This window comes from Prionailurus viverrinus, chromosome C1, assembly GCF_022837055.1.
Source record: "Prionailurus viverrinus isolate Anna chromosome C1, UM_Priviv_1.0, whole genome shotgun sequence".
Lineage (NCBI taxonomy): Eukaryota > Metazoa > Chordata > Mammalia > Carnivora > Felidae > Prionailurus > Prionailurus viverrinus.
This window is the reverse complement of record NC_062568.1, coordinates 207,927,501-207,951,858: the sequence shown is the minus strand read 5'-3', so window position 1 is coordinate 207,951,858 and position 24,358 is coordinate 207,927,501. Positions and strand designations below refer to the sequence as shown.

Here is a 24,358-nt window from a genome sequence, read left to right as displayed (position 1 = left end):
AAGTGACGCTGTGAGTGTCCCTTCTCTTCAAACCAATTGTTTCCCTTTAACTGGCAAGACAGCTGCCGACAGCCCCAGACTAACATCTTATCTACTTAGCAATGCCAAGGGGGAAGAACCAGTCTTCTCTGACAACCCTTAAGAGCTCTGGGAAGGCATCTCACGGTCGTGCGCCCACTTCCTGGATGGGGTAAAATCAGCACCAGTGACGTGCTTGTGAGGGCTGGTTGTTCAGTCAAGCGATGTTTGTAGCTTGAAACTGGCTATGGTGAGAGTATTTACACCATGGAAATTGGCAAATGCTACCGACCAGGCCTTCCCCGCTCCACCCTCCGGACCCATCAATTTAGACACTTACACCCCTGAGTCAGCCCTGCCTCACCCAACGGAACAGGTTCTCCTAAGGACAGAGACATTCTATCACCAAAAGAGGGGAAGTAGAGGCTGGTCAGACAAATAACAGAGGAGACCTCACAAAAGAATCTTCCAGATTTCCTCCCACCCCGAAACTGACCGGGCCAAAGGTTGAACCCACCACGGAGACAGTCTAGCCCATGTGTAGTCTTCCGGGAGAGGGGCCCAGGCTCTGCTCCTCTCCCCTCCTCCCTGCACCTCCGGGTCACATTCTATGGAAAATTAAGGAACTTCCTGAGCCCGCCGCTTTCTGCAAAGCCCTTCCAGCAACCTAGAGCCATGATTTTCAGTTTGTTCAGCTATTTTAGAACAACCCTTTCAGATCAGCCCAGAAATGGGGACTGCGGCTTGATTTGAGGTTAAACAAATACGTGCCATGTATCTACCGACACTCGAGGAATGAAAAATTTCCGCAGGCATGTTCCCAAGCTCTGCACTCCAAATTGCCCCAAACTGTGCCCCAAATTGCTGGGTTCCAGTCTAGCGTTCTCCATTTCCAAAGATATTTGTGTTGCGTTCGGCTCTACCCTGCACAGAATGCTAGGGCTGACGGTGGGTGGGGTCGGGGGGCCGGGCGCGCCCCCTCTTGGCCGTGGCAGCCTCCTCCCCAGCGCCCACAGGACCCTGGGAGCCCCTGGGGTATTTCTTGGCCTCCTGGGGAATGACTCCTCTCGATCCGAGGGCGCCTGGGCCAGACGGCTGGCCGGCCGAGGCAGACTGCTCTTCCTCCCATGTTTCGAGGGTAGGCAAGAATGAGGAAAAAGGAGGGAGGGGGAAGCAACACCCACCTTCTCAAACAAATAAAGCTGCACTCCACGAGACAGGAGCGCTGAGCCTCTCAGAACGTAGGCAGGAGAGCAGTTCGACAGAGAAGTCATCCTTTTTTTCCTCTCGAGGGACATGGGTCTCTGTGCCCAAGCTGGAAATCTGGACCAAGGGTTTTCAGACCTCCTCCTCTTGCAAGTGTCCTGGGGCAGAAACCGTTACGCTCGCCAAATACGCCAGGTGCTCCCCTGCACGTCCGGGCTGTGCCATGTGACTAGCTTGGGCCACTGAAACGGAGCCGAAATGATGGGTGTCATTGGCAGGCCCGGGCAGTGAAAAGCCCATGGCCCACTCTGCAGGCTCTCTTTCCCGGCCACTGGGACTGCGGAAGCCGTATGTTCCAGATGGCGAGGCTACAAGATGGAGCTTCCGTCCGCCTGCGTCCCTGAGTGAGTCTGTGGGGCAGACCCACCTGCTGGCCTGCTGGCACATACGGGCCGAACAAGAAAGAAACTTCTATTGTGTTCGGCCACTGGGACCCAGGGGTCGATTGCTCCTGCAGCGTCGCCGGGCGTACCCCGACGGGTTCAAGCTCCCGGCACGCTCTGGTACAGTTGACCGTGTTGTTGACTGGGAGAGACCAGCGTGCAGGAGGCTCCGGCCAGCAGCCTTCACCCAAAGGAGGGCTTATGAGGGCATATTCAGGGGCCCCTATCCCACCAAAGATTTGGGGGCCTTCCTTGCAGCTTGGGCCCGGGTCTATGCCTTCCTTTGAAGGTCTGCACAGCCCTTGGTTGAACACGCGCGCCTCTCTCACACCCCGGAACGTCTAACGGGGCGCGAAGTACCCTCACTGGCGATGCCCCGTGAGGCGAACGAGAGAGTCCTAACTCCGATTTTAAAGATGAGGACACCGGCGCTCAGAAGGATCCAACGTGCTGCTGAGGTTGCACAGCTAATTGAAGAACTTAACCGAGGTCTTGTGTCTCTCACCACAATACCAGTATTTCTCAAAGTGCAGCTGTCAGACTCTGAGACGGGGCCCGGGAAACCGCGTTTTCAAAGTTCCTGGGCCAGTAATTACACCAAGTGTGAGAACCCTGGCGCCGCACCAGCCTGCCTCTCCCATCAGATGAAGTCAGCGCCGGGAGGCGGGGGGGGGGGGGGGGGGGGGGGGGGGTGAGGGGGGGGGGATTTGAGGGTGCAGCAGAGGACCACCTCCCCAGCGAAAACCACAACTGCTCTGTGTGAATTTCTCCCCAGAGAGCCATTTCTTTGGGTTAAAATACAAATAGTCCTGGAAACACTTGAGACCTTCTTATGAATTAACTCAGGCTCCCCCCTGCCCCGCCCTGGCTAGGAACCATTGCTTGTAAGAAGTCGCTCTATGGGGCGTCTGGGTGGCCGAGTGGGTTAAGCGTCCGACTTCAGCCCAGGTCGTGATCTCATGGTCCGTGAGTTGGAGCCCCACGTCCGGCTCTTTGCTGACAGCTCGGAGCCTGGAGCCTGCTTTGGATTCTGTGTCTCCCTCTCTCTCTGCCTCTCCCCCCCGCGTGCTCTCTCTCTCTCTCTCTCTCTCTTTCTCAAATAAGCATTAAAAAAAAGAAGTTACTCTGCGAGGTACGTTTCCGCAGGGAAAACACTAGTCAAGAGTCCAGCCCTCGCCCTGAGAGCTGAAATCCAGCTGGAGACTGCAGGGGGTGACGTCCTGGAGTCAGGAAGGGGCTGAGCATCCTAGGGGGTGGGGGGAAGTGCTCCGAGAAGAAAAAAATACAGCCAGGGGAGGTGGTTGAAACCTCACACATGAGAAAGAACCAGAGTAAAGCCTCAGCCTTACTACGTACTACCTGTGTGAACTTGCAAAACGTCCTTCATCTCCCCAAGCTTCAAGGTCTCGTCTGTGAAACGGAACTCGTCACAGAATCCACCTGTGGTCAGGCTGCTGTTAAGCATCCAGTGCGTTTGGGCGTACAACGGTGGACATTTAATGATCCCTCACCACACGCCAGCGGCCCTCCTGAGTGCTTTACACACATTAAGTCAATCGTCATGACCATCTGACGACATGGTTCTTGTTTTACCCGTCTCGTAAGGGAGGGCACGGAGGCACAGAGAGGTAAAGTAATTTGCCCAAGGCTGCAGAGCTGGCTCGTAGGTGCCAGAGCCAACAGCTGACTGTGGATGCGTCTCCTAGGGAGGGCTACGGCTGGAGGAGGGCCACGGGGGAGCCTGTCGAAAGCTGGGGCTCAGGGCAGGGTTCCTGTTGCCCAGGTCCGAGTTCAGGTTGAACGGCGGCCATAATGATTAGCATCACTACTGAGCCGAAGGGTGGAGGAGAACTCTACCTGTTCTCTCCTTCATCCCCAGATACTAACCCTCCTCCATGCCCAGAGGAAGACACGGGGTGCTGCCTCCCAGAGCCTAGAGACCCCGGGGTAGCCCCAGCCCCCTCTGCCCCACCCCCCCACACACAACGGGTACCCGTATCTTGGTCGGTTGGTTGTCTCCTTTGCTTTCTTGGTGCATCCTTAAATAAACTGCAGGGTTTCCAAGAGAAAAGGGAACCGGCATTTATTGAGCAGTTATGATGGGCAAGACTCCTTATCCAGCAAATCCACGCGTCTCACGGGGCCTCACAAATTTGTGGAAAAGATCTTACTGTCTCCACTCTACAGGTGAGGAAACCAGGCCCAGGGAGGCTGGATTACTTGCAGCAAACCAGGGGCATGGTGACGCTGCGGACCTTTGTCTGAATCCGAAGCCACTCAGGAGAAGGGAGGGCCAGCAGGAGCTCTGAGATCCAGCCCCCAAAGGTGAAGTTCCCTATTCCTCGTTCGCTTCTCCCCGTGCTGAGCGTCTCTGAGTGGCTGCTTTATGCCAGGCGCCCGATCAGTGACTGTGGCAACCTGGCCTCAGCTCCATTCTGTTCAGCAGGGATGTGGCTCTCTATGAATCGTGAACCCGGAGATGTTTCTGTCCTCCCTAGGCTCTGTGAGGACTGACCCTCGACCCAGAGGCTGCTTCCCAGACACAGGGGGATTCAGCCTCCTCCTGGGAGAATCCAAGCTCTGGGTGTTTCAGGAAACGTCTGACCTGCCAGGTTTCCGTGTGACTGATCAGTTAGAGCCGAGGAAGGGGGGCCAGAGGGGAGGTTTCCCGTCAGCCCAGCTTTTGTCTCTCACATGAGCCCGAGACAGACAAACCACAACCACAGACTCGACCAGCTGTGGAAGCATCGAACAGGAAACCCAGAACATCTGGTGCCCCACTTCCTCTGCAGGCTGTGCAAGTCTGGGTGTGTGTGTGTGTGTATGTGTGTGTCCGCTGGTGTACAAGTCTGTTTGCTTTCCCACTGTTGTTTAGTGGGACGTGGATGCAGACAGGGCTGGAAACCACAGGCCTTGTGGTGACAGGGGAATCAGACACTCACTCCCCAACCCTTATGGTGCCTCCTCCCTCCCCAGACAGTGACCCAGGACGTGACCCAATCTCCCAGGCCACCCTCCAACACACCGGCACATGTTTAGCTTCAAGACACCATGCACTTGAAGAAAGGGATTTTTTTTTTCCTTTTGGATTAGGTGGTTTTAGAGGAACTTTCGGGGGATGAGGTAGGAGGGTTCTGCCTAAATATAACCTTGCCTCAGCATACAGACCCACAGAAAGCAGAGTCTGGGTGAAAGCTGTTTTTAAAACAATTTGAGGAGAATCTGTGGACGACCTCTGAGGCTGTGTGCTGGTCAGGGGGCTGTTTTCCACCAGCGGCGGTGTCCTCTGTGGACAGCCTGAGGTAGACAGCGACTGAGAAGGGAAGAAACATAAGAAAAGAGAAATAAAGCTCCCTCCCCCAACTGCAGCATGAGGTTTAACTCTTATCAGTCACCTTTAGGAGGTAGGCATTATTATACCCATTTTTCGAAATCATGAAATCAAGATGCAGAGCGGATGTGAACTCACCCAGGATCACTCAGCAGAGCCCGGGCTCAAAATCAAATCTGACCTCTAGCCACATGCTAGATCCTAAATCAACTTCATTTTTTCGACGAACAGTAACAATCTAAACTGTGCCTCGCACACAGTTGATGGCCAACAAATGTTTCTTGAATTAATCAACGAAGGGAGTTCTCATTGCTGGCAGAGACTCTCATCATCACTGCATGCCCGGGGTCAGCACTGCGCGAGACAGAAGCGGCTGCTTCGTAAGTTTCACAACAGTGACACTTCATTTACCTGCTTCTCATTTACTTGGCCAGGTCGACCCTTTGCATCCTAGCTAACAACCTGAAAGAACCACGAGCAGTCAAGAGAAGTCCCAAGCCCTTGAAAGTTCAAATCCTGACTCGGAGAACTTCTGAGGCCCTCAGTCGGAGGGAGTCTGGTTACCCTTCCTTTACAACCAGAGCCTAAAACTTTGCTTGCTCATCTTACGAGCACCGGTCTGGAAAAGGAGATGGCCTGCTACGGAAACTCGCTGGCAAAAGCAATCTGGGAATTCAACTAGCATTTTCGGACTGGTAGGAGGCATTATGGATTCTACGAGGAATGCACCAGCAGACGTAAGAGGCCGACGAGAAGGGACTGAATTGGTCTGATTCTCGGATCTGTGCCCTCCAGACAGCTCCGAGAGAGCCAGATGGGACAGCAGCACCTCCCATGGGTTCCCGGGAAAGACTGAGGGCGCAGCAGCGAGCCGCCCTCGACCGCACTCGCTCACGACTAGGTGTTTCGGAGCGACACACGCCCCAACCTGAGACGACGCCCAGCCGCCTTCGCATCTGCAGGTCGGCGGGGCCCTCCTCCGAGCCGCGGTGACGTCACCCAAGCGGCGCGGGGGTCGTGACGTCATCCGAGCGCGCCTCCCGCGGGGCCGAAGCCCTGAGCGCGGACTGGCAACGGCGTTGCTGTGGAGACGGTGCGTCGGGCCCCGCCCCCGAGACGGGATTGGAGGAAGACAGGTCAGCTGCTTTGGTGCGGCTCCCAAAGAGCGCGGAGGCCTCGTGCGGCGCTCGCGGCGCGGGTTCCTATGGCAACCTGGACGCTGTCACGCGCCCTGGGGGCGGGCGATCCCCGGGAACCCCCAAAGCGAGAGTCAGAGCCCAGAGTGCAATTTGAGAGACTTTTTTCACCTAAGGTAGTAAACATCGGATGTGCCTCTGGCCCGAATAATGTAGAAATTCAAACTGCCCTAGACTGGATCCCGGGCAGGGCTGGAGGCCCCATGAGGCTTAAATTTATCACTGAAGCCGCGTCGGGTGAGAAGCAGAATCTGACCCAGGAGACTTAGCGCCAAGAGTGGCCCAACCTTATTAGCCTCGGTTTCTCCTCAACGAGATCTTTCCCATAAGCATATATCATTTCTTCCTAAGAAAACCTTTTGATGACTCTACTTCTCCCTGTAGCTCCCAGCTCACCTGTCTCCTTTTTTTCCGAATATCGAAGCTCCTGAAAAGAATGTCGATATTCGCGTCTCTAGCTCTCTTCCCACTGTACCCTCTCCGGGCACGCTGTTTCTTCTTATCTGCTCTGTCAGCAACATTTGCAACAGTTATCACGCTCCCCTGCATCAGACACTTTATTCACTTAGCTGGTGGGACCGTACTCTCGGTTTTTTTGCGGCATCCCTGGCTCCTAGTTCCCCCACCTCATTTGCTGGTTCCTCCTCTTTGCCCGGACCTCTAAATGTAGCAGTGCCCCCCTGGGACTGGCTCCTTGGCCTTTTCTCTCTTTTCACTTAATATCTTAAGTGATTTCCTTTAGTTTCATGACTTTAAAGACCGTCCCTTTTGGCTGATGAGAGCCTGGTCCTCTCCCCTGAACCTCCATACTTGGATATACAATGACCTAGTTAGCATCAAAACTTGAATGCCTAGTAGGCAAGCTCAAACTCATATTTAGAGTGAAATTCCTGAGCTTTCCCACCCAAAGCTGCTCTACCTGTGTTCTTTGTAACACAGCTTCTCAGGCTCCAAACCTTGAGTACTCCTTCACCCCACATTCAACCTGACCTATTGGCAAATCCTATTGGCTTTTTCTTCAAAAAGACTGACACCATCTTGGACCAAGCCCCCATCATCTCTCCCACGGGTTATTGTAATGGCCTCCTCACTGACCTCCTAGATTCAGCCTTCCGCCCTCTCCTCCTCAGCCTGGGTTCCCATGACAGCCTGAGTAATTCTGTTAAAAGTCACATCATGGGGCTCCTCTGTGAAGACCTTCCAAAGACTCCCTTCTCGCTGAGGGAAAGGCAAAGTTTAACCATGGCCAGAAATGTCCTGTACCACCGGGTTCCTGGAACCTGGCTGAGCCCCTCTCCTGATTGTGACTCCATTGCTCTCTTTACTCCAGCCACATGGGTCATTTTCCAGGCGTATTTGTTTCTGGGACACTGAACTTGCTTTTACCTCTGCAAGGAACTTGTCCTCAGATATCCCCAGGGCTCCCTCTCTCACCTCCTTCAAGGCTTGGCTCAAACATTCCTTACTCAGAAAGCCCTTCTCTAACCTCCTGATTTTAAATGACTGGTCTGACTCCCCAGTCCCTCATTCTCACTGGGCTCCGTTGTGTTTATTGCCTTCCAATATACCGTATAATTTAGTTATCTCATTTGTTGTCCTGCTCCATGGGAAGGCAGCGATCTTGTCTCTCTTGTCATTGCTGGGTTCTCACTTCCTAGACAGAAGCTGGCATGTGAGAGGTGCTCAGTAAGTGTCTATTGAGTGAATAGACACATTTCAAAATTGGACAGTTAGGGACTGAGGAAAAGAGGAATGTAGTGGAGGAAACTGACAAACCCTACCTCAGCCAGGTGATTAAGATTCAAAAAAAAAAATTTTTTTTTTTTAATCAGAATGTCATGTAGTGGTTAAGAGCCAGAGCTATAAGGGGTTGGGGTTGTGACCTTTAGGAAAATTAACCTTTCTGAGCCTCAATATCCTCCTTTTTAATGTTGGCAAAACAATACTTCGGTTTCACCCAACGATGTGGAACCCCTCCTATATGAGCAGCGAGCACTGTGCTCGTGGCTGGAACATGCTGGAGAACCTGATTGCACAGGTGTCCTTGCTCCCCTGGAGTCCGGATCCTGAGGAAGGTGTACAGACAATAGCCATATAATCATCCAAATAATGATTATTCACAAAGTGTGACGAGTGTGAAGGTGGAAAGCCATCTAGTGCTGAAGCAGGGGAGGGGTGGGGAAGAGCACCCCCGAGGGAATGACTTCTTAATTGTATTAGTCAGCTCAGGCTGCTATAACAAAATACCACGGGCTAGAGGGCTTAACCAACTATATCCTGAGTCCTGGGAGATAGAAGTCCAAGATCGAGGTGTCGGCAAGTCAGATTGGATTAGGGCCCGCCCTAATGGCCTCATTTAAACACAGTCACCTCACTAAAGGTCCGGTCTCCAAATATAGTCACATTCTGAGGTGCTGGGGGGGGGGGGGGGCAGGGAGAGGTAGTTAGGGGTTTTGCACATGAATCGGGGGGGGGGGGGGGGGGGAAGCACAATTCATCTCAGGGCATTGATTAAGACCCAAAGGATGCACAGGAAGGAGAGAGGGGACAACGGGAAACTTCCAGGCAGAGGAAAGAATCTGTGTAGAAACTCTACAGGAGTGTGACGAGTTGGAAGAAATGGCGGGCCCCGTGTGGCTTGAGCTCAGAGTGAGGGGTCTTGGTAGGAGACACACTGGGCGTTGGGCGAGCAGAATGTGCAGGGCGCTGAAGGCCACGAGGTCTGTTACTGGTGACGTGATGAGTTGTCTTAGGAAAGGGTCGCTCTGACCACCAGCGTCTTGGAGGAAGGCGACTCCCAGCTCCAGAGCTTTGTGACTTCCGGTGAGCATCTCTGACTTCCGGTGAGCATCTCGCACTTACGGCTCAGTAAAGAGTTAAGGAGGAGTATTGTGGGGGGTGCCTCGGCGGCTCAGTCGGTGGCTCTTGATTTCAGCTCAGTCGTGGGCTTGAGGTTTGTGAGTTCGAGCCCCATACTGGGCTCTGCATTGACAGCACAGAGCCTGCTTGGGATCCTCTCTCCCTCTCTCTCTATTCCTCCCCCTCTCTTGCTCTCTCCCTCAAAATACATTTTTTATTTATTTATTTTGAAAGAGAGAGCATGAACAGGGTGAGGGAGGGGCAGAGGGAGAGGGAGAGAGAGGATCTGAAGTGGGCTCCATGCTGACAGCAGAGAGCCCGAGGTGGGGCTTGCACTCACAAACCGTAAGATCATGACCTGAGCTGAAAACAAGAGTCAGGTGCTTAATGGAGCCACTCAGGTGTCCCTAAAGTTTATGTATTTTTAAGTAATCTCTACACTCAACATGGGGCTCAAACCCATGACCCCAGGATCAAGAGTCACATGCCCTACTGAGTGCCCCTCACATTGAAAGTTTCAGATGAGGGGCGCCTGGGTGGCTCAGTCGGTTAAGCATCCGACTTCAGCTCAGATCATGATCTCACAGTTCATGGGTTCAAGCCCTGTGTCAGATTGATTCTGTGTGTGTGTGTGTGTGTGTGTGTGTGTGTGTGTGTGTGTGTCTGGCCCTCCCCCGTTTGTGCTCTATCTTTCCAAAATAAATAAACATCGAAAAAAGTTTCAGATGAAATTAACACAAAGGAGAAAAAGTATAGATGAAGCAGTGGAACGCTTACCCAGTACGCCTGTCTACTGGAAGCCAAAATACAGTGGAAACGATTTGGTGAGAAGAAGCACACATCTTTTATTTCTTTTCTCCAAGTTCAGCCAAAACCTTCCCTTAGGTGTACCTCTGGGGAACCAGTACACAGCAGGTACTCCTAAAAGATTTGGGGTGAGGGGCGCCTGGGTGGCTCAGTCGGTTAAGCAGCTGACTTCGGCTCAGGTCATGATCTCGCGGTCCGTGAGTTCGAGCCCCGCGTCGGGCTCTGTGCCGATGGCTCAGAGCCTGGAGCCTGTTTCAGATTCTGTGTCCCCCTCTCTCTGACCCTCCCCCGTTCACGCTCTGTCTCTGTCTCAAAAATAACTAGACGTTTAAAAAAAATTAAAAAGAAAAAAAGATTTGGGGTGAAGGGGATGGTCAGGCCCTCGGTAAGAGTGGCATTAGAGGGGTGGCAAGAGGGTTTCTCACTTTATTTCTAGAATTCGGTGTCAGGAAGCAGAAGCTGGTGTGACCACCCACCCACCTTCAACCTGAGTGGTGACTCCACCCTTTGAGGATTTAATGCAGCAAAGACCCGCCCCCCTGCCTCTTTGCACTGGAAGGGAACCAAGGCAAGCATTTCATCCCAATGGCTAAAGAGCAATGACTACCCTCTTCGACACCCTGGACAGAGGGCCATCTGCCAGTGATGGGGAATGTACAAGGCAGCCGGCCCATCCTAATTTTTAACAGAATTAATTGTTAGGATCCGCTGTATACCATGAAGCCACATCTGTCTCTCGTAAGTCCTGGCCTGGCCTTCAGGAGCCACAAGGACCCCCATTCTTCCTCCTTGCGGCACCAAGGGTTCGACAATACCTGTGTGGCACCCTTCGGAGGCACCGAGACTCCTGCTCCCAAACTGATCACACCCCTCCAAAAGTGTTTCCCAACGGTGCTCTTATGAATATTCCTGTCCATAAACCTTTGCCTACCTGTCTTTGGATACATTTCTGTCAACCAAGCTGTTGGGCCAAATGGTACACTCTGTAGCTTTTGCTGTATATTTCCAGATCAGTTTCCAGCAAGGGTGCTTTTGTCTACACGCCCACAAGTGGTTTACGAGAGAGAACCTCTTTCCCCACACCCTAGCCACCAAATTGGGGAATTTTAATTCTTTTAATCACTGCCAATCTGATAAAAAGAAAATGATTATCTCAAGGTTGCTCCAATTTGCATCTCTTTGATTATGGGTGAGGTTGGACATGTTTTCCAACCACATCCTATACTTCTGCAATCTAGTTTTGGAGCCGAATGCAGGCCCTTACAAGTATTCCAGTTAAATTTTATCTTGTTGGATTCCACCAATCATTCTTTCCTGGTGAGATCATTTGGATCCTGATTCTGTAATTCCAACATGTTGGCCTTCCCTCCCCGTCTTGTGCTATTTGCACAGTTGATAAGCAGTTATCTTTGGCTTCATCCAAGTTGTTGATAGAATGTTGAGGGGTTCAGGGCCAAGGACAGAACTGTTTGGCAAGCCGCTAGAGAGAGCCCTTGGGAGGACACCGTCCCATCTGCTGTTAAGATGCCACCTCCCATGCCCAGGAGCCACCGGCAGTGGAGGGACCCCTCACCTGGGACACAAGGCCAGGAACAGATTCCAAGCCTGGACGCTAATTAGCTGTGTGGCCTTAAGCAAGTGGCGTCACCTTAGGGGCACCCAGGGGGCTCACATGGTTAAGCGTCTGACTCTTGATTTCGGCTCGGGTCATGATCTCATGGTTTGTAGGATCGAGCCCCACATCGGGCTCTGCGCTGACAGTGCAAAGCCTGCTTGGGATCCTCTCTCCCTCTCTCTCTCTGCCCCTCCGCTGCTTGTGCACGCGCCTCCTCTCGCAAACTAAATAAACTTAAAAAAATAAATTTTAAAGAGTGGTGTCATCAATGTGCCACATGATTATCTAATGGCCCTTCAAGCTCTAGCAGCCTTTTTGTCACTATTTTGTCCACAAGAGGGTTTTTTTAATGATTATTTTTGAGAGAGAGAGTGAGTGAGCAGGGCAGAGAGAGAGGGGACAGAGGATCTGAAGCGGGCTCCGTGCTGACAGCAGAGAGCCCGATGCGGGGCTTGAATTCACGAACGTGAGATCATGACCTGAGCCAAAGTCGGACGCTTAACTGACTGAGCCACCCAGGTGCTCCTCCGTAAGTTTCTCGAGACACTGTGAAACGATTGTCAGAAGTCATCGCACTGTGGCAAAGTGCTCACCCAATTCACCAACCTAGTGAGAAACACTCCCTCAATAGTCAATATTGACCCTTATGATCACCCTTTCTAAATGCTGGGCAAACCTTCCTTTGATTATCTGCTCTAAAATTTTGTATTTTGCCCGTCATCAAAACTAAGCTCACAGGCCTTCAGTTTATCCACTTTTTCCCCCCTCCCTCCATGATTTCTCAAAGTACCCTGAGACAGCAGGGGCGCCTGGGTGGCCCAGTCGGCTGAGTGTCCCACTCTTGATCTCGGCTCAGGTCATGATCTCACAGTTCATGAGTTCGAACCCCGAGTCGGGCTCTGTGCTGACAGCGTGGAGCCTGCTTGGGATCCTCCCTCCCCTCCCTCTCTCTCTGCCCCTCCCCTCCTCGTGCTCTCTTTCGAAATAAGTAAATAAACTTTTTTTTAAAAAGTACCCTGGGAAAGCAGAGGCGCTCGCTGCCCCAGCTTGTCAGATCTGTCACCCTGGCCCAGTTTTCTTTCGTATCGAGAAGGAGCGAGTCCCTGGGACTGCCTCCTCCCCTCCCAGCTCGGACAGAGGGCCCAGGGTATTGGGAGCAGGGTTAATAAACAGCTGGGACAGCACCCAGAGGAAACGGTTTGAATGGCTTCGTTTGAGGAGGGCCTTCGTGAGACCGAAAAATGCCAACCACTCTCATCATTAGGGGAAGAAACAGCTCCGTGGGCCTGTGCGAGGGACCTCCGGCTATCCAGCTCGGGGCCGAATGCAGACAATAAGCATCAGCAGAACTGTCTACAAACGAAATGATGACACCCCTTTGTTTGAGTTACTTCAAAACCAAAAATCAGACAAGACTACTCCGAGAAGGAAACGCTCAACATCAACCCCGTGTAACCAACGTAAGGGACAAAGTGAATCAGTCATAATTCTGGTCACTTGGCTTCTGATTGCCACTGGACCTGGGATGCGGTTAATTGACTTACCCCTCGTAAATGTACCCCTAAATTACCTACAACTATGGCCATCCGGTGTTTTCTGTGCTGGCTCGTTCAGGCTAGTAATAAACAGTGAACAGTGATAACAAGGGCAGAGACGATACTTAACCTCTTCTGGGAACCAGGCGCTGTTGTAAGTGCTTTGCGTGAACTAACCCTCCCATCCCCACAGCTCCCCTGGAGGGAGGTGCTGTTTTCACTCCGTTTTTCACGGATGATGAGATGGAGGCGCAGAAGCGAGTTGAAGTGACCTGCCCAAGGTCACCCACCTTGTCAGGGGCAGAGAGAGCCAAGGCCGGGAACTCAGGCAGCCTGGCTCCTCCCCCATCCGCCTCCGCTGCCTCTGCAAGTAAATGAGGAAAAGGAAGGAACCGCCGTCCGGAATCACTTCTCCCCCAGATCATGAACTAAAACTGCTTCGCAAACGGTGGTCTCAACGACCATGGGGGTCGCACCCCCCCCCCCCCCCCCCGCTTTCAACGGCGGGAAAAGGAAGGCGCAAGGCGGAAAGGGGGTCGGGGGCATGGTCAAGGGCACGGAGAGCCTGTAGCCTGGGCGCACAGACTGTCGCCACAGTGAGTGCCTGCGACCCCGAAGTGGCACGTGCGGACACCGGACCGAGACTGTAGCCACGCCCACTTCATGAAGCCGGACCTGCGCAGCCCCCATCCGGTCCTCCAGGAACGGGATTACGAGACCCAGTGCGGTAACCGCTGGCACACGCGTGCTGCCGCAGCCCCGGCCAACCCCCCCCCCAGCTCCCAGTATTGTCTTCCGGTTGCTAGACGACGCCGCTTTCCAGTACATTATTCGGAATACAAAAACTAAAATGTAAGTAAAGCATTTTAATACAGATCATTTCAACCGCAACGAGGCAATTGGCCCCTGATTAAATTGGCGAGGAAAGGTAATGAACTCATTCGATCGACATATTTAGGGACCCTCTTGCCAAATCCAATTGGCAGCTTCATAATCATGGAAACGTCCATGTTATTTCCACTCAACCGGGGCGAGGCCTGCCGGTATCTGGTTCAATGTTTACTTCGTGAATGAGGTCAGGCCCCGGCACAGCTGGGGTTTTAGCCAAGGAACCAGAGCTGCTCGTCAGCAGACAGCGTTCCCACTAGAATCTGACCATCGTTGTCTGGGCTTCCAGGATAACCTGGGTGAGCCGCGCTCTCTGGCATTTCTGGGGCCTGGCTCTTCTCCCTGCTCCGCTAGTGGTTCCCGGGGAATCAGTCAGAGCCCGGGCTGCGGCCTGGGCATGATGAGATCACGTCCAAGTTTCCCACAGCCCAGCAATTCGCTCTGACTTGCCCCCCCGCGTATTGCAACATCTCGACCCTTCCGAGCTTCAGACCTGCCAGGAAACGGGGTAGGGTTTTGTTTGTTTGTTTGTTTGGGGGTTTTGTTTGATGTTTTCTGTTTTCTATTTTTGGGGGGGTTTTTTTTTAAGTATTTATTCCAGGATGGCTCCATTGGTGGGGTGCCAGAGTGACTCAGAGTGCCTTGCGAGCCACCTCCAAAGGTAACTATGTCCCACAGGCCGGCGCGTCCTCTGCGCCAACTCCCCACCCTGGTAAAAACAAAGACAAAAGCTCACGAGGGCTCCAAACACCCACCTGAAGAACACGCGCTTATGGAGTGGTGTTCTCCAAGGGCATGCCAGCTGCCGGGAAGGCCGCCGAGGGCAGAAAGGAAAGCGAGTTCTGCGCTGTTGCGTGGGGCAGAGAAGGAGCGTGTGCTCGACGTCTCGAGAGGCTCCTTCTCAGCCTGGCAGCGATTTCTTGATCTTAGAGCGTAAGGTCCTAGGAAGCTTAGAGATGGTGATTTGGTTTGGATCCCCACATAATCGTGGGCATCATATACCAAACAGTTTTGCCTAGCAAGATCGGGGGCCGGGGGGGGGGCACCGGGAGATGGTTTGGGAACTGGATAGATACAAAGGCAGATTCAATAAAGACGCTGGGGGCGCCTGGGTGGCGCAGTCGGTTGAGCGTCCGACTTCAGCCAGGTCACGATCTCGCGGTCCGTGAGTTCGAGCCCCGCGTCGGGCTCTGGGCTGATGGCTCGGAGCCTGGAGCCTGTTTCCGATTCTGTGTCTCCCTCTCTCTCTGCCCCTCCCCCGTTCATGCTCTGTCTCTCTCTGTCCCAAAAATAAATGGAAAACGTTGAAAAAAAAATTAAAAAAAAAATATTAAAAAAAAAAAGACGCTTCTCTTTCTCGACGTTGACAAAGCAGGGGATGTGTCACACGGCACCTTCGCATCTCCTAACGGCGGGGCCCACGGCTGCTGACGCAGACGGAAGAGAAACTCGGAGGAGATACCGTCCCAGATGTAAAGGGGTGAACTCTCTCTTCCTCTGACCTCGACAGAAGTCCGAGGAGGAAGACTCAACTCTCTCTTATCTACAGGGTGAGTCCAGCTGCCACGAGAGATTTCGAAACCTCTCTCCCCACGCAGGGGTGGACATCCCCACGGGGTCCAGAGAGCCCGCCCGAGTGCAGTTCAGGTCGCTTCTCTTACACGCTCTCCTCAAGCGCACAACCTGTCCCAGACCCGAGATGCTCCCGTCACCTACCCAATACCCGCCCCCCCCCCCCCCCCCACCTTCTGGGGCTTGCCTTCAACTTGTTTTATCCCTCGCTGTCACAGTTGTCACCTTATCACCTGCACGACTTTTCCCTTGAATCTCCTTCTGGCCGGTTTGGAAGATGGGGCCCTAAACGAAGTTCACGCCTTCCCTCTCTCCGGCCCGTGGTCTGTGCTCCTCGGCTGCAGCCACGCTGGCTGAACGCACCAGGTGCACATCCGCCTCAGGGCCTTGGCGCGTGCTGTTCTCCCCACCACGAGCGCTCTGTGTCACCCACATGGCTCCCTCACTCCCTTCCTCGGGGTCTTTACCCACACGCCCACTCATCAGTGAGCTGTCCCCCACCACTCTCTTCGGAGCTCCCGCCCACGAGTGGTTTTCCACGAGCTTATCTCCCCCTTGTCTCCTTCCTTATCTGCCTCGCCCACTGGAATGCACCAGCTTCACGCGGGCAGGGACTTCTGACTCTCTCTGTCCTCTGTCACAGCCCGGTGCCCACAGCAGCGCTCAGCGTATCCACGCCGCGAGAGTTACTGGGCGTTCCCGGCTCGCCTGCGATTGAGGAATTCTATGTTCCTCAAGCTGAAGGCCGCTTCGTGCCTCCTGGGCCCTCGGAGAGACCGGAGGAGTTGGGCCAAGGCCTCCCTCCCTCCCTCCTCCTCCTCACCGCCCTTTTGAGGCTGTATATTCTGCTTCCCCGACAGAGGCAGGAAAGTGGGGTCGTTCTAGAGGGAGACGGAGCCTTCCCCGATTTAGGAACACAGGTGTTGGCCCCGCCGGGGCCAAAGGCTCCCGTCTCTAGGAGCTCCTAGGAGGAAATTCATCTGAAATGTGCTCACCCTCCCTGGTGGGGAACGGGGCTGTGGGCGAGGCAGCCCATGCGGGCGGGCGGCCCTTGCACGGGCTTTCCAGAAAGAGCTGGAAAGCAGATACCCGAGCCACAGGAAAAAGAATGACCTCTTGCAGCCAAGAGCCTGACTGGAAAGTCCGCGTAAAGGACACCTGGAGGAAGTGGGGGGCTCCATCACCTCCTCCGCCCGCCCGTAACCCTTTCTTCCTCACTCGGCCGCCCCGCACACCCGCCTTCTCGGAGGCTCACCCCATCTTTGCCGTTCGAAAGCTCACTGGGTTCTCCCAACTCATCAAGAGCTTTTTTTTTTTCTTTTCCCTTTTTCTTTTCTTTTCTTTTTTTTTTTTTCATCTTGTTTGAAAAGCCTTTTGTGAGGTTGGGAGTGACCCAAAAGTCGCCTCTCTATTCCTGTCTGAGGAGAGAGTATTTCCAGATCGGAGGCGCGGTCTGCAGGGCCCGGGCCAGGCGTCCATGAATACCGGATTATGCCTCCTACCCCAGTCTCCTAAGCGTGTGCCAGCCACAGTTCCAGAATGAACCATAAGCGGAGGAAAAAAAAAAAAATTTGTGAATCAAGAGGTTTATTATTTTCTCCCAGTAAGGATTTTGAAACCCAGATTTCCACATTTTTAAGGGTTTGATGTCATAAAATTCCCATGTATGATTACATTTTAAAAAACAGAGTCATTGTGTGTGTGTGTGTGTGTGTGTGTGTGCTGGAACGTAAGAGGTTTAGCATACAACTCAGAAAATGAATTCCTAAACCCAGAGTTTGAAAGGCACAGACACAACGGGCCATCGAGCTGGGCATCTGCTACAACGAATCCATGGGATGTTAAGTCTGTTGTCCTGGAACCATCTGGAAATTAAATGTTAGTCTTCTGAAAAGAACCGGGACCTCCAAATGTTGTTGTTACTCTGAGTGCAGTGTAAGCAGGTTTCTATTTAAAACTTTCACACCTGCTACTTGAGTATTTCTTGTTCTCCGAAGGGTTACCCTCTATACCTCTTGGATTCTTTTCCACCTTCCCTTTTCCATGTTAATTTGGTTTAATCCCACCTGCTGGCAAGAAGGGAAAGATATTTATAAACATCATCTATAGGGGCGCCTGGGTGGCTCAATCAGTTAAGCCTCCGACTTTGGCTCAGGTCATGATCTCACGGTCCGTGAGTTCAAGCCCCGTGTTGGGCTCTGTGCTGACGGCTCAGATCCTGGAGCCTGCTTTGGATTCTGCCTCCCCCTCTCTCTGCCCCTCCCCTGCTTGCACTCTGTCTCTCAAAAGTAAGTATTTTAAAATTCTGTATATTAAAAAAAAAGTCTTCTGTAAAAGGAGTTAGGGAGTTGTGTGGTCTTTCACCTTTGTTGCTGCAACCAGACTTAGGTGGAGACCAGACAGTCCTCCAGCAGTGAGGGGTGGAGAGGGCCTGGGAGATGGGGAGGAAAGAGTGTGTCCCTGCCTTTATGTTAAAGAGAAGGCAAGACATTGCCCAACACAGTTACACCTTAGCAGACTACTCTAGCAAGGCCCTTGGATGCCCCCTTGGGTCCCAGGGTGCCTAATCTAAATAAACTCCAGATCTGTCAACACTGGCTTGGGGCCGGGAAATCAGACCAGCCCTCAGTCTTTCTTACTGTCTAGATTGTCTAGATCCAAAGTCCTCCTAGTCCTAATTATGGACTGAGAAGCAGTGAAGCCCAGACACTCCAGGGACTGTGGATTTTGTTCCTCTGTTTATTTCCCTAATTGTGTAAAACTTCTCACTTCGGGTCTTCGGAGGGCCCTCCTCCCTGTTTCCTCCTCCTCCTCCTCTCCTCTCCTCTTGGGCACCGCCAGTGTTGAGGGCAGGAGCAGCCCGGGGTGACATCGGCGGGGACAGAAGCGTGCTGGGGCAGACCCGCCGCGCCCATGAACAAGACAGCACTGTGTACAGAGGCTTTTCAAGGCGGTTTCGCAGATACGGGGATGTTGGACAGCGAGGAACAGAGAAATTCCAGAGATTTTTCACGTGCAAGCGGATATTTCCTTTGAGAGTTTCTAGACTAAATAATACTCCTTGTGTCTAAGGGACGGTGGATACTGCTGACCTGGCAATGTTCTCTGTGCGCGGGGAGAGGCAGAGGAAAGTGAAGTTGCCTGAGTAAATGTCTTTACTTAGACGAATACTGGGGCTGTTCTCCCTCTGCCTGACGCGACATCCACTTCAAATATGGAGGAAGAACCTGTTGGCAGATGTCGGGAATAAAACGGGCCGGACTTCTAAGAATAAATATACCCGGGGCTCCCTATTCACCATTTTCACATGCCCCGGCCTCTGACAACCACCGATCCTTTTACTACCTCCGTAATTTTGCCTTTTCCAGAATGTTCTCTAAGTGAGATCACATCGTGTGTTGCCTTTTGAGGTCGGCTTATTTCACTTAGTATTATGCATCTGAGTCTCCCCCATGTCTTTGCAGGGCTTGATAGCTCATCAGCTTTGAGTACTAAATAACATCCCATCATCTGGATGTAGCCAGGTTCATATGTATTTAATGCCAGGCTGTCTAATGGGGGCGATATTATTTATTAATAGCTGGCATTATAATAAAATCTACGATATGACGAAAGCAAGACTTAGCTTAAATAGAACCACCTCTGTATCAGCCCTATTAATAAGAAGGCTGTTATTATTATTATCTCTCTGTTTGAAGTAAGTACACCGAGACCCGGAGAGAAGCTGTCTTACACGTGGCAGATAGGTCAGTGAAGGGAGAGACCTATAAAGGGACCGAAGAGTCTAGAATCCCAGCCATTTGCTCCATGACAGATCAGAGCATATTGTACTGGGTTGTGTTTATGTTTTAAGTTTATATGGCGGGGGGGAGGAGTGGGGCGGACACCTGTTCCCAGCTCCTCAGGCTGACCTGCAGAGGGGATCTGTAGGGGTGCACTCCTTGCTTCTCTCCCTCCCCCCCACCCCATACACCCCTCCTCCCCCCTGTTCCTCTCCCAAGGGAGGCGGAGCTACGTTCCCACTTGGGCGGATGGGGAGGAACGGCACATGGGAGTATCCCCCTCGCTCCTCCCCGGGATCTCCTGGCTGCCGAGAAAGTGCCAGGCAGTGGCACCACGGGACAGGAGGCATCGTCCCGTCTGCGTCAGGAGTGCGACGTTAGCAAGGCCACTTGCCCACAGACCTCATGACACCGGCATCCACATCTCCATTTTCTCCGACGCCTGCACCTCATTGCTGATCCTGATTTCAGTGGGGAGGATGCCCCCCCCCCAAAAAAACGTAATAATGTCATCACAGATGGATTTTAAAAGGCTCTCATCACATTATCATCCGGATTCTTTCCGGCAGCAAATTGTCTCTACCATCATGGAGTCGGTAACTTTGATGCTATTGTAGGCCTGAAAGACAATATTAAGTAAACCAAAGTAGTAACCTAAACATTGAAAGCACCAGCTGGAGCATGTAGCCAGCCAGCTTCCAGGGAATCACATGATCCCCCAGAGAAATCGGACCGAAAAACGAATTTTAGACCAGAAATTCAACTACTTACAGCCTGTCCAACAATTCTATCTAGAAAGGTCTGCTCAGAGGGGCGCCCGGGGGGCTCATTCGGTTAAGCGTCAGACTTGGGCTGAGGTCGTCTCACGGCTGGTGAGTTGGAGCCCTGCCTCGGGCTCTGTACTGATGGCTCAGAGCCTGGAGCCTGCTTCGCATTCTGTGTCTCCCTCTCTCGCTGACCCTCCCCTGCTTGCATTCTGTCTCTCTCAAAAGTAAATAAACATTAAAAATTTAAAAACAATTTTAAAAAATTTAGAAAGGTCTACACAGATACATAGAACCAATTTCAGACTAAAACAAGTATTAAGAAAATATTTCTATAATAAAGTAAAAATAAAATAATAAAAACAAAGAGTAAGGCTATCTCCCATTTTTTGTCAGGTGTTCCAAAGAACCTCGCTCTTCTCTCTTAATGGCTTGATACACATTTTCACACCTCGAAGTCGGTTCCCGCTACATCCAGGTCACTGGATCCGAATTTTCCGGAGCCAAGGTCGAAACACCACAACTTACTACTACGGATGGCGAGAGTCAAAAGTGTAACGTCCTCGTGTCCGACTCCACCGGGACCGTACAGGAATCGGGACAGAATCGAATTTGCCCATGTCCAATGCCTTATCTACGTGGCAACATTCGTGAGAACCCATTAATATCTGATAATGAGGAGGAGTGGGGGAGAGGATGCGGAAGGTTCCCCTGAGCACAGTCACCACCTCAGGTGGGGTCAGCTGCTCAGGGAGACAGATGCAGACTGTCACCCTGACTGACGCGTTGGCTTTCCCAGCCCCCTCCACCACCCCCCCCCCCCCAGCCTTGCCCATCTCCACTGATTCTGCCTTGGCCCAGTCCTACCGATGCACGCATCGGGGGGTGTCTTTCGGAGGCCGTCCGGAAAGGCTTTGCTTTTCTTCCGAAAAAGACTGGCAATGCCCCTCGCCTTTTTCCTTCCTCCACCTGGTTCTGTGAGGTGAACAGCCACCTCTGTAAAGCCTCTAGTACCCTAGCGCACAAAGGCTCTCTCGCTGCCAGCCTTCCCTTCCCCGGGGGTCACAGTGGCAATCGAAGAACACTGGAAACGCTTGGAACATAATTAAGCCAAAGAAGACAGACTGTATTATTACAACTAACTGCTGGCCCACTACCCTCAGCTACTCCAAAGGGAACAGGATGTTAAGAAATGATTCTGTCTCTGGAGCGCCTGGGCGGCTCAGTCGGTTAAGCGTCCAACTCTTGATTTCGGCTCAGGTCGTGGTCTCCCAATTCGTGAGTTCGAGCGCCATATTGGGCTCTGCGCTGGCAGCATGGAGCCTGCTTGGGATTCTCTCTCTGTCTCTGTCTCTCTCAAAATAAATAAAATTTTAAAAAACATTTTAGGGGCGCCTGGGTGGCTCAGCCGGTCAAGCATCCAACTCTTGATCTCAACTCAGGTCATGATCTCAGGGTTCATGAGTTCAAGCCCCACCCTCATCAGGCTCCATGCTGACAGTGCAGAGCCTGCTTGGGATTCTCCTCCTCCCTACTCCCTGCACCTCCCCGCTGGTGCTCTCTCTGTGTCTCTCAAAATAAATAGATGAACTTTAAATATAGATATAGATATATACTTAAATAGATATATACTTAGATATATATTTATATACATATTTATATTTATATTTATTTATATTTAAGTATATATATCTATATATAGTATATATATACTTAAGTAATATATATAAGTATATATTTATATTATAATATAAATATATTATTTATATTTAAGTATATATCTATATCTATATATCTATATCTATATCTATATCTATATCTATATCTGTATCTATATAATCATTGTTTCAATTGTGGGGAAGGTCCTAACACAGAGAACCGACAGGTGCCAATACCCCCACGTTCCAAAGTCAGGCCTCTCAGCGGGGCCTGCAAAGAGCTGAGAACCTCTGACGACCCACAGGTGGGAGGGTGGCGAGAAATCAGAGAGACGATGTCTTCGGAGGAGTCGTTGGGTGCTTGGCACCTTCCCTCCCCTCCCCCAAGCCCCACGAGTGAGGGGGGGCGGGGAACCTGGTGAGAAGGGCCTCGAGGGGTCGACACGCATGCCCAGCAGCTCAGGGGACCGACAGTGATGTCTGCTGCACGCCCGAGAAATCTTGACAAGAAGGCTCAAATCAGAACAAGGAGAGGTGGCTGCTCGATCGGGTGCAGAGCCCCTGGCCCCGGTTTTCCCACAGACCGGACGCCGCCCGTGAGACAGGGCTGGCCCCAAGGGCTGCCAGGAGAAGGGCTGAGAGAAGATGCTAAGGCACTAGCCAGGATGTCCTTGTCCCCTCGGGAGCCACAGCTGAGCAATCCCCCAGCCTACGGGGACTCACCAAGGAACCCAAAAGCCCCTTCCGCTTTAAACACTGGCGGTGGCCAGAGGAAGCAGCGGCCGATTACAGGGGTGCCCCCCACCCCACTTGGCCTTGGAGGGGCTGAAGCGGCCCAGCGAGTGGCAGGGAAGGGGGTGGACAGAAAATGTGGGGAGGGAGCCTGGGTGGCTCAGTCGGTTAAGTGTCGGACCTCGGCTCGGGTCGTGATCTCACGTCTCATGAGTCCCGGCCCCGCATCCAGCTCTGTGCTGAGAGCAGAGATCAGCTTTGGATCCCCCGTGCCCCTCTCTCTCTGCCCCTCTCCTGCGGGTTCTCTCTCTCTCTCTCTCAAAATAAATAAATAAATAAACTCTTAAAAATTTTTTTAAGACTGTGGGGAAATCAAGTGTGAGGCTTAATTGTGTATGTCCACTTGACGTGCCACCAGGTGTCTAAATATTTGGTCAAACGTTATTTCTGGGCGTGTCTGTGAGGGTGTTTCTGGGCAAGGTTAGCACGTGAGTCAGTCGGTGGACAGTGAAGCAGGGAACCCTCCCGGGTGTGAACGGGCCCCAGCCAATCCCCTGGAAGCCTGAAAAAGAAAGAATTCGCGCTCTGTCTGACCGTCCCTCCATCCGGAACGTTGGTCTTCTGCCTTTGGACTTGACTCAGGGCAGAACCATCGGCCCTCCAGAGTCTCCCGCTCCCCAGATGCAAACCTGGGACTTCTCAGCCCCCATAACCCTCGGAGGCCGATCCCTTAGTGTAAATACACCTGTTAGTTCTGTTTCCCTGGAGGAGTCGGGCTCCTTACCCTCGGGGTGAGCCCCCCCAGCCCCCCACCATTGCCAAACACAGCTTCTTCTGACTGGGAGCAGCCGAGCTGGGAGGGAAGAAATTTCACTTCAGTGACTCTCTCTGTTGCACAGGGACCCTGTAGACTCGAAGTGATCAGCGAACTGTTTGTTCTCCAGCAGCTGCCGGAGGGTCACCGGGCTCCCAGACATTTCACCGGGGGGAGGGGGGGGGTTGAAGAGAAATCAGCCCCCCCAGGGAGTGCTGAACAGGCCCTGGAGAGTGAGGAAGAGGCTTTCAATTCCAGGGTACCCGGAAGCCCTCTCTGTGCCACAGCTTGGTTTTACAAACATGGCGTGTGATGTCAGCAGCTGGTGTCTCACAAAACTTTTTTTAATGTTTATTTTTTGAGAGAGAGAGAGAGAGAGAGAGAGAGAGAGAGAGAGACAGGGTGCAAGCAGGGGAGGGACAGAGAGAGAGGGAGACACAGAATCCGAAAGCGGGCTCCAGGCTCCAAGCTGTCAGCACAGAGCCCGACGCGGGGCTCGAACCCACAGATCGTGAGATCATGACCTGAGCCGAAGTCGGACGTTCAACCGACCGAGCCACCCAGGCTGGTGTTTTTACATGGAGGCTGTTTCCCAGGTCCCTTCTCCCCAACACTAGCCTCCCTTTTCCCCCTCGGAAATGTGTGCAGATTCTAGACCACGCCACCATGTGGACTTCAGCCCTTCGGTTTATTGAGTTTAAGGAGCTTCGAGGAGCACAGCATCACACGATTCCGTATAAATGTGCATGAAAGGCAATGCTCTCAAAGCCCTGTCACCTCCCATCCTGCAAGATCCCCGCCGGAATGGGGAGAGCTGGCTCAAATTGAGTTTCAAGCCGCATCTCAGCCGCTGAGACGTGAGCGGGGTCCTTGCATCACACGCTGTGTCGAAACCCAGGAGAGCAGGGGTGGCTGACTGTCTCTGCCGAATTCCCAGGACTACCGCGGGGGGTTCGAAGCCCACGCGGGAAGCGTTGTCGGCCGGTGGCTGGGGGCGCAAGAGGGGGAGATGGGACAATTCAGCTCCTTCACTCCGGCTGCCCTCACCTCGCTTGATGTTCAGCTCTTTCCAAGTTCTCCTGGCCCCTGTGCCAGGGCAGGCTAGACGCGGCCAGGGTATTTATAGTGCTGGTACAGG

The 24,358-nt window shown here is 52.6% G+C and overlaps 1 long non-coding RNA gene across 2 annotated transcripts; it reads left to right on the top strand.

The window, feature by feature from the left end:
- Positions 1–13,518: 13,518 nt before the first annotated feature.
- On the top strand, positions 13,519–21,311 carry LOC125173979 (uncharacterized). Of its 2 annotated transcripts, none has more exons than XR_007155209.1 (3): positions 13,519–13,862; positions 15,274–15,448; positions 20,413–21,311. It is a non-coding gene; the product is annotated as an uncharacterized LOC125173979 (long non-coding RNA). The 2 variants fall into 2 exon arrangements; XR_007155210.1 differs by having other exon boundaries at positions 15,271–15,448.
- The last annotated feature ends 3,047 nt before the right edge of the window (positions 21,312–24,358 follow it).